Below are 12,671 nucleotides of genomic sequence, written 5' to 3'. Positions count from 1 at the left end.
GATTTGCTGCTCTGCCTCATCCATCCTTGCTACTGTGGCATCTATTCAAGATTGCAGCTCGGTTATAGCATTTTTTATTTCATCCTAACTAGCTTTTATCTCTGCAGAAAGGATTCTAATCTGTTTTCAACCCCAGCTAGTATACTTATTATTGTGATTCTAAATTCTGGTTCATACATCTTGCTTGTATCTGTGTTAAGTCCCTGGCTGTCATTTCTTCCTTTTCTTTCTTTTGGGGTGAATTCCTTTGTTTTGTCATCTTGAAGGAAGAAAAGGAATTAATAAGGTAAAAAAAAAAAATTAAAATTAAAAACAATGCAAAAAAAATAAAGGATGCTAGATCCTAGGTGTGTTCTGGTCTGGTTATTGAAAGGAGCTTGATAGATTAGAGACAAAAGGGAAAGATAAGAAAAGGAAAACAAAAGGAAAATATTTGAAAATTTGAAAAAATGAATACAATGAAATAGAATAAAATGAAATGATGGTAGTTAAAAAATAGAGTTTGAAAAACTTACAAAAAAGTAAAAAGTATAGTAGAAAAAAATTAAAAACATTTTTAATAGAAATGGAAAATAAAAATAAATTTTTTCTCTGTATTCAAGAAGAAAAGGAAAGAAAAGTTGGATGGACCAGCAAACAGACTGAACTATGATTGAAATTATATCAGTTTCTCCTAGAAGTCAATCTATGAAGCACTTTATAGTCTGTAAACTAAGCAGGCAGAGACTTTTGTTGTTCCTGAAGAGGGAGGTTGGCCCAGCTGGGCGGGGTTTATGTAATGGCTCTGTTTTCCACTAGATGGCGCTGCTTAGCTTACTTGGGTGGATTGTTGTGGCCCCTGTGTGTGTCTATGCACATGTGCAGGAGGAGTGAAAATGGCACCACCCAGCTACCCAGTCTCTAGTATCAGAACTCAGTGCTCTCCCTGACCAGCAATCGTGCACCTCTCCTCTGTCTCTGGCTTCTATCCACTCCCCGCTTTTACACTGTCCGTGACCAAGCCATCAAGTTGTCAGGCGGCACCTCCCTCCTGAGTTTTATCTCTGATGTGGCTGTTTCCCAACCCCTCATTTCTGAGGGACTGCGGCTTTGACCTACTCAGGCCTTCTAGGGAGGGTCTCACTGAGCAATGGCCGGGTGCTGGCCCGCCCCCAGGAGCGTTCGGGAGACTGTGCTCCTGCTGATGCCTAGAGACTGCGACTGGGTGCTAGCCCACCCCATAAAAATTCACGCGCTCGTGTGGCAGCAGCATTTCATGGATTATGGAAAATCATAACACACATCTGGCACCAGGCTTCCCCCTTAATGTCCTTGTTCCAGCAACAGTGAATACGGTTGTTCTCTGGGGTCCACTGGGACCTTTGCCTGTGAGAAGCCTGCACAGCCTCTACCAAATGTCCTCCCAGAAGGGGAACAGCCTCTCCCCTCCCCATATGGTCTGAGGACCTCTCGGATCTCGCTCTCTGCTCCTGGGGATTCACCCTTCCCACGAGAGCACCACCAGGTACTGAGTTGCAGAGTTTCAGACTCTGTGCTGCCCCTGTTTATAGAGACTTAATGGAATTTAAACCCTCTCTTTTCTCCTTTCTCCTTCCTCCTTTTTTTGTTCAGTCCCTTGCATACTCTTTCTTTTCTCCCCAGCTGCTTTCGGACAGGGGGATGCTTTCCGTACTCTCCCCCCATCTCCATCCTCTCTTCTCAAGCAAAAACAGCTTCCTGCCCTCTGCAGCTTTCTCCCCCAGTTCACCTCTCTGCACCACATACCTACTGAGTTCTCTGGTTCAGGTTGTGCAGATTGTTGTGTTAATCCTCAAATCAGTTTTCTAGGTGTGCAGGATGGCTTAGTGTTGATCTGGCTGTATTTCAGGGTCGAGAGATGCAAAAAAAAGTTCCATGCTGTTCTGCCATCTTGGCCCCACCCCCTATGTTAATTTTTTTAAGTAGGCTTTAGCCAGTGTGGAGCCCAACGTGGGGCTTGAACTCATGACCCTGAGATCAAGACCTGAGCTGAGATCAAGAATTTGGATGCTTAACTGACTGTGCCACCCAGGTGTCCTGAAGTCTTACCTTTTTAAATCCATACTGCAGCCAGAATGATTTTCTGAAAAATCATTCTGAAATGATTTTATTTGGTCTTTCCACTGCTTATGCCAACCTCTAAACTTCACTGGTACCTCATTGTCAGGAAGACAAACAACCTCTTTAGCATGGCACTTAAGACTATTCATGATCTGACCTTAATTATCTAATGACAATTGTTTCAAAGAAATGTTCTTTCAAGTGCTACTTTCCAGCCATACTCAACTTCATGGGTTTACTTGAAAAAGTTTACTTAAAATATGACCAAATGAATGGGGTTTGGATTCAGAAGGAACTGGATTTAAAAAGTTTGGGGTGCCTGGGTGGCTCAGTTGGTAGAGTGTGCTACTCTTGATCTTGGGGTTGTAAGTTCAAACCCCATGTTGGGTGTAGAGATTACTTCCAATTTAAGGGAACCTGGCTGGCTCAGTCAGTGGAGCATGTGACTCTTGATCCCGGGGTTGTGAGGTCACTGGGTGTAGAGACTGCTTAGAAATAAAATCTTTAGGGGCGCCTGGGTGGCGCAGTCGGTTAAGCGTCCGACTTCAGCCAGGCCACGATCTCGCGGTCTGTGAGTTCGAGCCCCGCGTCAGGCTCTGGGCTGATGGCTCGGAGCCTGGAGCCTGTTTCCGATTCTGTGTCTCCCTCTCTCTCTGACCCTCCCCCGTTCATGCTCTGTCTCTCTCTGTCCCAAAAATAAAATAAAAAACGTTGAAAAAAAAAAAAAAAAAAAAAAAAAAAAAAAAAAAAAAGAAATAAAATCTTTAAAGAAAGAATAAAAAATAAAATCTTAATAAAAGTAAAAAATGTGCTGAAGTTTTATTTTGTAGCTAGTACTAGATTAAAAAATTTCCTTTCTATTTCTGGTTAGCTAAATTTAAAAAAAATCACTGATGCTGAATTTTATTAGAATAATTCTGCATCTATTGAGATGGTTATTATTTTTCTTCTTTAATCTCTAATATTTGAAAGGCATAGATTTATTTCTAATTTTAAACATTCCTTATATTCCTTGTATAAACCCAACTGGCAATAATTTATTAGTGTTTTTGCATATTCCTAGATTCCTAGATTTAGTTTTCATATGTACTGGATTTTTTGCACCTGGGTTTGGCCAGTAATTTTCCTTTCTTGTTTTGCTGTCATGTCTATATTACTCTCATAAAATGAGTTGGGCTTCTATCATCTCTTTCCATTCTTTGGAATAATTTGTGTAAGTTTAGAATTATTTCTTCCTTGAATATTTAGTAGATATGGCCTGTGGCACTGTGAGACTGCAGGTGTTTTCATTGTTGTTGCTGTTGCTTTTTGTGGGAAAATACTTATTTTCTGATTGAATTTATTTAATGGTAAATGATTGTTAAATGTATTGTTTCTTGTGTCAATTGTGGTAAGTTATATTTTTTCTAAGAATTTTCCCATTTCATAAACTTTAAATTTATTACAAAGTTGTTTGTAATATAATCCTATCGAGGACTGAATCATATTAAGTGATTTTCTTTTTTTCATTCCTGTTATTGGTTATCAGTGCATTCTCCATTTTTGGCTTAGTCTCTCCAAATGTTTATCAATTTCCTTTGTCTTTCCTGAGAACCAACTTGGGGTTGAGTTGTTGTTTTCTATCGGATTTTTTCTATTTTATTGATTGTGCTTTTATCTTTATTATTTCTTCCTACTTTCTGCCTCTAATAAATCTATTATTTTTATATCTAATAATGCTTTTGCCTTAAAGTATATTTTGCCTGACATTAATATATATATACCAGCTTCTTTCAATTAGTGTTTGCATGTATTTCTTTTTACCATCATTTTATTTTATTTTTAAAGTTTATTCATTTATTTTGAAAGAGACAGAGAGGTAGAATCCCAAGCAGGCTCTGTGCTAACAGCAGGCTTGATCTTATGAACCATGAGATCATGGCCTGAACAAAAATCGAGAAATGGATGCTTGACCAGCTGAGCCACCCAGGCATCCCACCATCATTTTATTTATTTATTTATTTATTTATTTATTTACTTTTTTTTTTTTTAATGTTTATTTTTGAGAGAGACACAGACAGAATGCGAGTGGGTTGGGACAGAGAGAGAGGGAGACACAGAATCCGAAACAGGCTCCAGGCTCTGAGCTGTCAGCACAGAGCCCGACGTGGGGCTTGAACTCACTAGCTGCGAGATCATGACCTGAGCTGAAGTCAGACGCTCAACCGACTGAGCCACCCAGGCGCCCCTTTGTTTTCTTTTTTCTTTTTTTTTTTTCATTTTATTTTTTAATTGAAGTCTAATTGACATAGACTGACATAGGATATCCTATTAATTTTAAGTATACATCATAGTGATTTGATATTTTTATATATTATGACATGTTCCCCATGATAAGCCTAGGGTCCATACCATCATTTTAGATTAAACTTTTCTCTTTTTTTTTTAAGTTTATTTATTTACTTAGGGAGAGAGAGAATCCCAAGCAGGCTCTGTGAAGTCAGCACAGAGCCAGACATAGGGCTCAATCTCACGAACTGGGAGACCATGACCTGAGCTGAAATTAAGAGGTGCACACTCAACCGACCAAGCCACCCAGGCTCCCCACATAGTATATATATTTTAAATAATAGTATTTTTTTAATGTTTATTTATTTTGAGAGGGGGGAGGGGCAGAGAGAGGGAGAGGGAAAGAGAGAATCCCAAGTAGGCTCTGAGCCCCCAGTGTAGAGCCTGACACAAGGCTTAATGCCATGAACTGTGAGATCATGACCTGAGCCGAAATCAAGAGCTGGACACTCAACTGACTGAGCCACCCAAGCGCACTTTAAATTATAGTATTTTTAAGTCAGTTTGGAATGGTTCCTTCTTGAATAATTATTTTGCCAAATGGGTTATTTTATAATTATTTAAAATGTTATATAATTCCATAGTAAAAATTATAAAACAAAGCATTTTTTTGAAAAGCATATACCTTTATATAAATTTTCTGGTTATTTATTTTTTTATTAAAAAACTTTTTTAATGTTTATTTTTGAGAGAGAGAGACAGAGATAGAGACAGATAAAGAGGGAGACACAGAATCCGAAGCAGGCTCCAGGCTCTGAGCTGTCCACACAGAGCCCAATGCAGGGCTTGAACTAACAAGCTGTGAGATCATGACCTGAGCCAAAGTCAGACACTTAACTGACTGAGCCACCCAGGCACCCCTATTATTCTATTTTAAAAATATAAGTATAGACATTTGGATTATCTCTTAAAGGTTGGACCTAGTGGCAACTTGTATTTCTTTGTTTTAGTGCACTCACTCCAATACCTTTCCCTCATTCATGGCTCAGCTTTATGGTATTCTTTTGATTTTTTGATGATGGACACAGAGGTAATTTTTACATGCCAATATGCAGAATGGAATGTCTTCCGATGCCCAGAGATTACAAGAAATAGGGAAGCAACTTTGGCAAGAGACTGAAATGTGAAGGTTGAAATGGCAGGCTTAATGTCAGGGTTGAAGTGATGAAATGGGAATGGGATTTTATGCAACTAATGTGTGTTCAAAAATGGGTACTTTGGATTATGTACTATTTCCCATGATGTCCAGCAGCAATATAATATCCTAATATTTTGCAAGTGAGAATGCTGTCTTATGTGTATTAGCACCCAGGTACCCCTGGGCCATTCTATATTTTTAAGGTAACTTTACATGTGTCTTCTCTGATCCATTATGGATCTATTTTTTGGTTGAATTCTTTAAGGTCAATTATACCTCCATGTATAGGTCTTGGTGGGAGTACCTCATTTTGCTTCTCTATATAGCCTATTCATGACTTTATTTTCTTCCCTTCACACTTTTACTCTACTACCTGCTTTCTCACTTGCTTTGTATTTGAACATTAATTGATAAATAAGTGAACCTAGAACCTACAACCTTTATTGAGTACCTTCTAATGTTCTCAGTATTATGCTAGGCTCTTGGGCAGGTAGCTGGCTTGCTCCTGCCCTTTTGGTGCTCATACTGTAGTATGAGAGGGAATTCATTCCCATCTCTTCTCACACCCCCATTATGGAGCACTGAGTCTTTAACTCCAAGCAATACTTCTTTTTTTTCCATCAGTTCCACTTGATGGCATCTTCTCCTAAGCTTGTATCTGTACTTGGTGTCAGGGACCCCCTTGGAGGCAAGCGCAAAAATAACTAGCACAAATTCTGCAGTTTAGTGCTCTCAACTACTTTCTCCTTCCTGCCATGGCACCATGTTCACATCAGGGTCATGATTCCCACTGCCGGATGAGTGTGGCAGAAGTACTGAGGCAGGCCTATTTCTGGGAAACTCAGTCTCCCAGAATTACTTTGGCTCATGGACTCACCACTGACCTTACGAAATGTGTAGAATTGCATTGGACTTTAGGATGCTTTCTACTCAACCCTCTTTCCTTCCCTCTCTCCTTTATAAGGGCCGGGCATGCTTTGTAGTCTGATAGCACTTTGTTACAGCAGCCCCAGGAACCTAATACACTTGGTTAAGTCAGTAATATTTATGGGTCTTGGTTTCCTCACTTTTTATAAAAGAGGATTGTGGGGCACCTGGTTAGGCATCCAGCTCTTGATTTCGGCTCAGGTCACAATCTCATGGTTTGTGAGATCCAGCCCCAGGTTAGGCTCTGTGCTGTCAGTATAGAGATTGTTTGGGATGCACTCTCATTCTCTCTCTGTTCCTCCCGCCTCTGTCAAAATACATAAACTAAACTTCAAAAAAAAAAAAAAAAAAGAGGGGACGTCTGAGTGGCTCAGTCAGTTAAGCATCTGACTGGATTTCGGCTCAGGTCATGATCTCACACTTCATGGGATCCAGCTCCATGTCAGGGTTTGCACTGACAGTGCTGAGCCTGCTTGGGATTCTCTGTCTCCTCTCTCTCTTCCCCTCCCCTGCTCGCATGCTCTCTCTCTTTCTCAGATAAATTAACTTAAAAAAGGATTGTAATAAATTATATACGAAATTCTTTGGGCAAATTAGTTAATCTCTTATGCCTTAACTTCCCTTTCTGTGAAATGAAGATGAATCTATAACTGCCTGGCACATAGAAGCACTAAGTAAGTGTAACCCAGTGGAATTAGTACTAATAACAGCAGTAGTAATTCTTCCAGTTCTGGCAATCTATAGTATGTCACCAATCCCAAAGGATAAGGAATTTAGGTATCCAATGAATGCTGAGAAAGAATGCTTAACAGGAGGAGAAGTGTCCTGTAATTTAGAGATGAGGACCAAGTAAGGAGTGGAACAAGCAGAAAGAAGTCCTAAGTAGCTGTGACAAAGGGTCAGATGCAGGCAGAAGGACATTCTTAGAGCAATAGGTCCTCTCACCTCGCCCACTAATGCAGGGGGAGAAATTTATTCTCTCAAAGTTCCAGAAGCCAGAAGTTTGAAATCAAGGTGTTGGCAGGCCCATGCTCCCTCAGAAACCTGTGGGGAAAGATCCTTCCTTTCCTGATCCTGGCTTCTGGTGGTTTGCCAGCCTTTTTGGCATTCTTTCGCTTGCAGCTTCATAATTCCAATCTCTGTCTTCATCACATGTCATTTTCCCTGTATTTGTGTCTTCACATGGCTGTCGTCTTAGAAGGAAGCCAGTCATATTGGATTAGGTGCCCACCCTACTTCTCATGATCAGGTCTTCACTAATTACATCTGCAAAGACCCTACTTTGCAAATAAGTTCACATTCCAAGGTTCTGGCAATTGGGACTTTAACGTATTTTTCTTGGGGGCCACAATTCAACCCATAAGAGCAAGTAGTTAGTGTCAGAGCTGATGTAAGACTCCAGATAGACTCATGAGTAAGATCACTTTACATGGAGCACGTACCAGTCTGTATTCTTGTAACGAATGTATCCCAGTTGTGTAGAATATTAACTTTGAAGTTTTAGTTGAACCTCTTTCCTTTGAGGTAGAGTGCAGTTTTGAGATTTGTATCTTATTCTTGCTTATGGTAGACGCTTAACAGTTTTTCTTTTCTTTTTTTAAAGTTTATTTATTTATTTTGAGAGGGAGAGAGAGCGCAAGAGCAGTGGAAGTGCAGAGAGAGAGGGGAAGAGAGAGAGAATCCCAACCAGGCTGTGCACTGTCACTGTCCAACGCAGGGCTCGAACTCATGAACGATAAGATCGTGACCTGAGCCTAAATCAAGAGGCAGTGGCTTAACCGACTGAGCCACCCAGGCACGCCTCTTTTTTAAAACAGCTTTGGGGCGCCTGGGTGGCTCAGTCGGTTAAGTGGCCGACTTCGGCTCAGGTCATGATTTTGTGGTCCGTGAGTTCGAGCCCCGTGTCGGGCTCTGTGCTGACAGCTCAGAGCCTGGAGCCTGTTTCAGATTCTGTGTCTCCCTCTCTCTGACCCTCCCCCGTTCATGCTCTGTCTCTCTCCGTCTCAAAAATAAATAAACGTTAAAAAAAAAATTTAAAATAGCTTTATTGAGGCATAATTGATATAGAATAAGCTGTACATAGTTAAAGTATACAATTTGCCAAAATATACATTTTGACATATGTATAAACTCATGAATAATAATAGACTCATCACAATAAAGATAGTAAACATATCCATTCCTCTGAAAACATTTTTGGGTCTTTGTGTAGTGTCTCCCCTACATTTCTTCCTTTTTTTTTTTTTTTTTAATGTTTATTTTTGAGAGAGAGAGTGCTAGCAGAGGAGAGGCAGAGAGAGAGGGAGACAGAATCCAAAGCAGACTCCAATGCAAGTCTCAAACCTACAAACCATGAGATATTGACCTGAGCTGAAGTCAGATGCTTAACCTGCTGAGCCACCCAGGTGCCCCTCCCCCACATTCCTTCTATCCCCTTTCCAAAGCAACCACCGATCTGCTTTCTGTCACTATAGGTTAGTTTGCACTTTCTAGAGTTTTATATAAATGGAATTATATAAATTTGTATAAATGGGATTATATACTCTTTTTTGGCCTGACTTCTTTCATTTAGCGTAATTATTTTGAACCTTAATCATATTGTGTGTATCAATAGTTCCTTTTTATTGCTGAGTAGTGTCCCCTTACATGGATATATTGCAATTTCTTTATTCCTTATACGTTGATGGACATTTGGCTTATTTCCAGAATTTGGCTTTTACAAATAAGGCATTTATGGACACTTTTGTACATGCATTTGTATGCACATACACTTCCTTTATTCTTGGGTAAACACATGAGTGTGATGGCTGGATCAAACTAAAACGTCATTTGCCAAAATGGTTTTATCATTTTATATTCTCGTTAGTGGTGCATGAGAGTTTATTCCTCCGCATCCTCGTCAACAACCCTTGGTATGGTCAGTCTTTTTCATTTTAGCCATTCTAATGAGTGTATAGTGGTATCTCGTTGTTTTTGTTAGCTTTACACTTGTGATTAATGACGTTGGTCATCTTTTCATCAGATGCTTATTTGCCATCCATGTATCTTCTTTGGTGAAATGTCTGTTCAAAGTTCCCCTACTCTTGGCCATACCTGTCAGAGAGGATTTGTAACCCCGATGTCCAAACTTTTCCTTTCCTCCCTTCAAACCGCAAGGTTGTATTGCTCAAATAAGGATTTCTAAAAATGTGAACAACAAACTCATTCTGCTTTTTCTGGAGAAAAGGAAGCTTATTGGTTTTGAGTAAAATGATACAGTATGAGATCAGAGCATTAATTGTGTGTGGCATGAGTTTTTCCCACCAGAGAAGAACTCTGCTAACTCCACGGCTGGGTGTTCTCTATCCTGGGATCTTCTCTGCTGTGGGGTGAAATGTTTGCTTGCCTTTCTTTCCAGTGCAGCTTCCTTTGGTGTAGCAAAAAGGAAAAACAAAACAAAACAAAACAAAAGGATGAGGTTTTAGGGCCAATGTTTTGTTTGATTCTGCAGCTCTGAGGCAAAATATTTCAAAGTCCAGTTTATATCTGGATCTTGGGAAGGTGAAAAAAGTCTACTATTACCTCTTCTGTTGCTTTCTGTTAAATGTTTATTTTTTTTAATTAAAAAAAATTTTTTTTAAGTTTATTTGAGAGAGAGAGACAGACAGAGCATGAGCAGGGAGGGGCAGAGAGAGAGGGAGACAGAATCTGAAGCAGGCTCCAGGCTCCCGAGCTGTCAGCACAGAGCCCCATGTGGGACTTGAACTCATGAATGGTGAGATCATGACCTGAGCCGAAGTCAGACGCTCAACCGACTGAGCCACCCAGGCGTCTCTAAATATTTATTTATTCAATGAGTGGAAAAGTTCGTAGCTGGTTAGAATCATAGATGTGTGTCTGTTCCTTCTTCTAATACCACAGAGAGCTCTGAGATGAATAAAAGATAATAAGAGCAGCCATATGGATAGCCAGTTGATTCAGCACCATTTATTAAAAATATCATCCTTTCCCCACTGCAATACCTTTGTCCTATCAGTTGGCCAGGTTTGTGAGAGTCATCATTCTGTCCCACGAGTCTATTTGCCTATCTGTACCCCCATACCGTGCTATCATAATTACTATAGTTTTGTAATAGGTCTTGAAATTTGGTAGTGTGAGTCTTCTGGTTTTGTTTTTCTTTACATTGCCTCAGCTATTCTTCAGATGATTTTTATACAATTAAAAAGAACATTGTTGCATTTTCAGGGGTAAATAAAAATAAGCATCCCAGAGGAGACAAAATTTTTTTGTTTCACAAATGCCTAACCAACATTTACAAAAACTATGTATACACTCCCATCATTGGTTTATGCAGGGAGAGGAAAGGAACTATATTAGATTTTGATTGAGGGCCCATTTATATTAGTTACTGGTTGGATTATTCTGGGTAGGGAATTTAGATTTCCACCCTGGGTTTGCAATATGGAAAAGGGCAAGGCCTTCATCTAAACCTCTTTTCAGAGCAACTAACCACAAAGTAAAGGCTCAGCAAATATATTTTAACTAAATTAATACAAATCCATCAAGGGAAGTACAGCATCTGTATTCTCACAGTAAAGAGTCCTGCTGGTAATCTAAGTGAGGGGTAGGATTTGTGGTGGTCATGTAAAGGGGATGACTCTGAGAAGACACAAGGGTGGGAAAGAGTATTAGTTTGTTGTTGTTGTTGTTGTTGTTGTTGTTGTTGTTGTTGTTATGTCTCAAACCACCTCAAAACTCAGTGGCTTATAACAACATTTTTTTTTTTTTCCTGCTCCTGGGTCTGGTGGATTTTTGATTGAGTGGAGGGGGAGGGGACTCTAGGAACCAGGATTTGGGCTGGTTTCAAGTCTGTTCCACATGTTTCATTCTGGAGCCCAGGTGGGGGTGAGGGGACAGTGAGTACCTGGGGCATGCTCTTGTCGGGCAATCACAGGAGCACAAGGGGTCAGACGAAACCATGCAATCACATTTTTAGTTTCTACTTGTGTCACATCTGCTAACATTCTATTGGCAAAGCAAATCACATGACCAAGTTCAACATCCATGTGGTGGGTGGGTACTCTGTCCATTGTAGTGCTCTGGAATATCCCATGACAGAGGGGGTAAGGAATTGGGAATAACCATTCATTCTAGTACAGGAAGGGATAGGGTGCTTGGATGGTTGCGAGACTACAAATATTTAAAAAAGAGATTGTGGGAATCTGTTTTGCATCTTTAATTGAATCTTCCATTGACAGTCTATAAAAGATGTTGGAGATGCCAAGACAAGAGCTGGAGAGAGGAGGGGAAAATTCCTTGGACAGAGTTGGTGTGCTCTCATTATCTGAGGGTGACCATGAAAGTCATGGTACCTGCCTGAGTTTTTATCCAGAGGCGGAAGAACCTTGCCCACAAGATATGTGTAAACGGATGGTGGGGCACAAAAATACTGTTATATGAAAACATTTATACCATAGGAATGTGATTGTGATTTACTTTCTTAATGATTTATTAATTACTGTGGCAGAAACTACTAGTTGTCCATCCAAATCCATTTCCCCTTTTTCCTGTAATAGTATTATTAACAGGCCCTGGACTGTCTAGCTGGTACTATGTTTCCTAAACCCCCTTGCATCTGGGAATGGCTGGTGATTATATTCTGTCTTTGGAGTATTAATGGAAGTGACATGTGCCTCCTTCAGGCCTGGACCTTAAAACATTGCATGTATGTTTCTCCAAACTTACTCCCCATCCTCAATTTAGAGCATGGAGTGTCTTCAATCTAGCTTTGTCCTTGTAGGACAATACCCTAGGGCAGTGCTTCTCAATTTCTTTTTTAATGCATAAGTAACATCTGGAGAGCTCATTAAAACAGAGATTAAGGGGTGCCTGAGCAGCTCAGTTGGTTGAGTTTCTGACTCTTGATTTTGGCTCAGGTCGTTATCTCACAGTTGTGAGATCGAGCCCCATGTAGGGCTCTGTGCTGAGTATGGAGCCTGTTTAAGATTCTCTCCCTCCTTCTCCCTCCCCCACTTGCATGCACTCTCTGTCTCTCTCTCTCAAAAAATAAAAATAAAAAAATTTAAAAACCACAGAGATTAAAACAGTGATTCAGTAGGTCTACTGTGGGCCCAATAATTTGCTTTTTTTAAAAAAGTTTTATTTATTTATTTTGAGAGAGGGAGAGAGCCCTTTCACAGGCAGGGGAGAGCCTGAAAGA

This window comes from Panthera onca, chromosome B4 (assembly GCF_046562875.1).
Source record: "Panthera onca isolate mPanOnc1 chromosome B4, mPanOnc1 haplotype 2, whole genome shotgun sequence".
Classification (NCBI taxonomy): Eukaryota; Metazoa; Chordata; class Mammalia; order Carnivora; family Felidae; genus Panthera; species Panthera onca.
The sequence above is the reverse complement of the archived record's forward strand: the minus strand, read 5'-3'. Positions refer to the sequence as shown.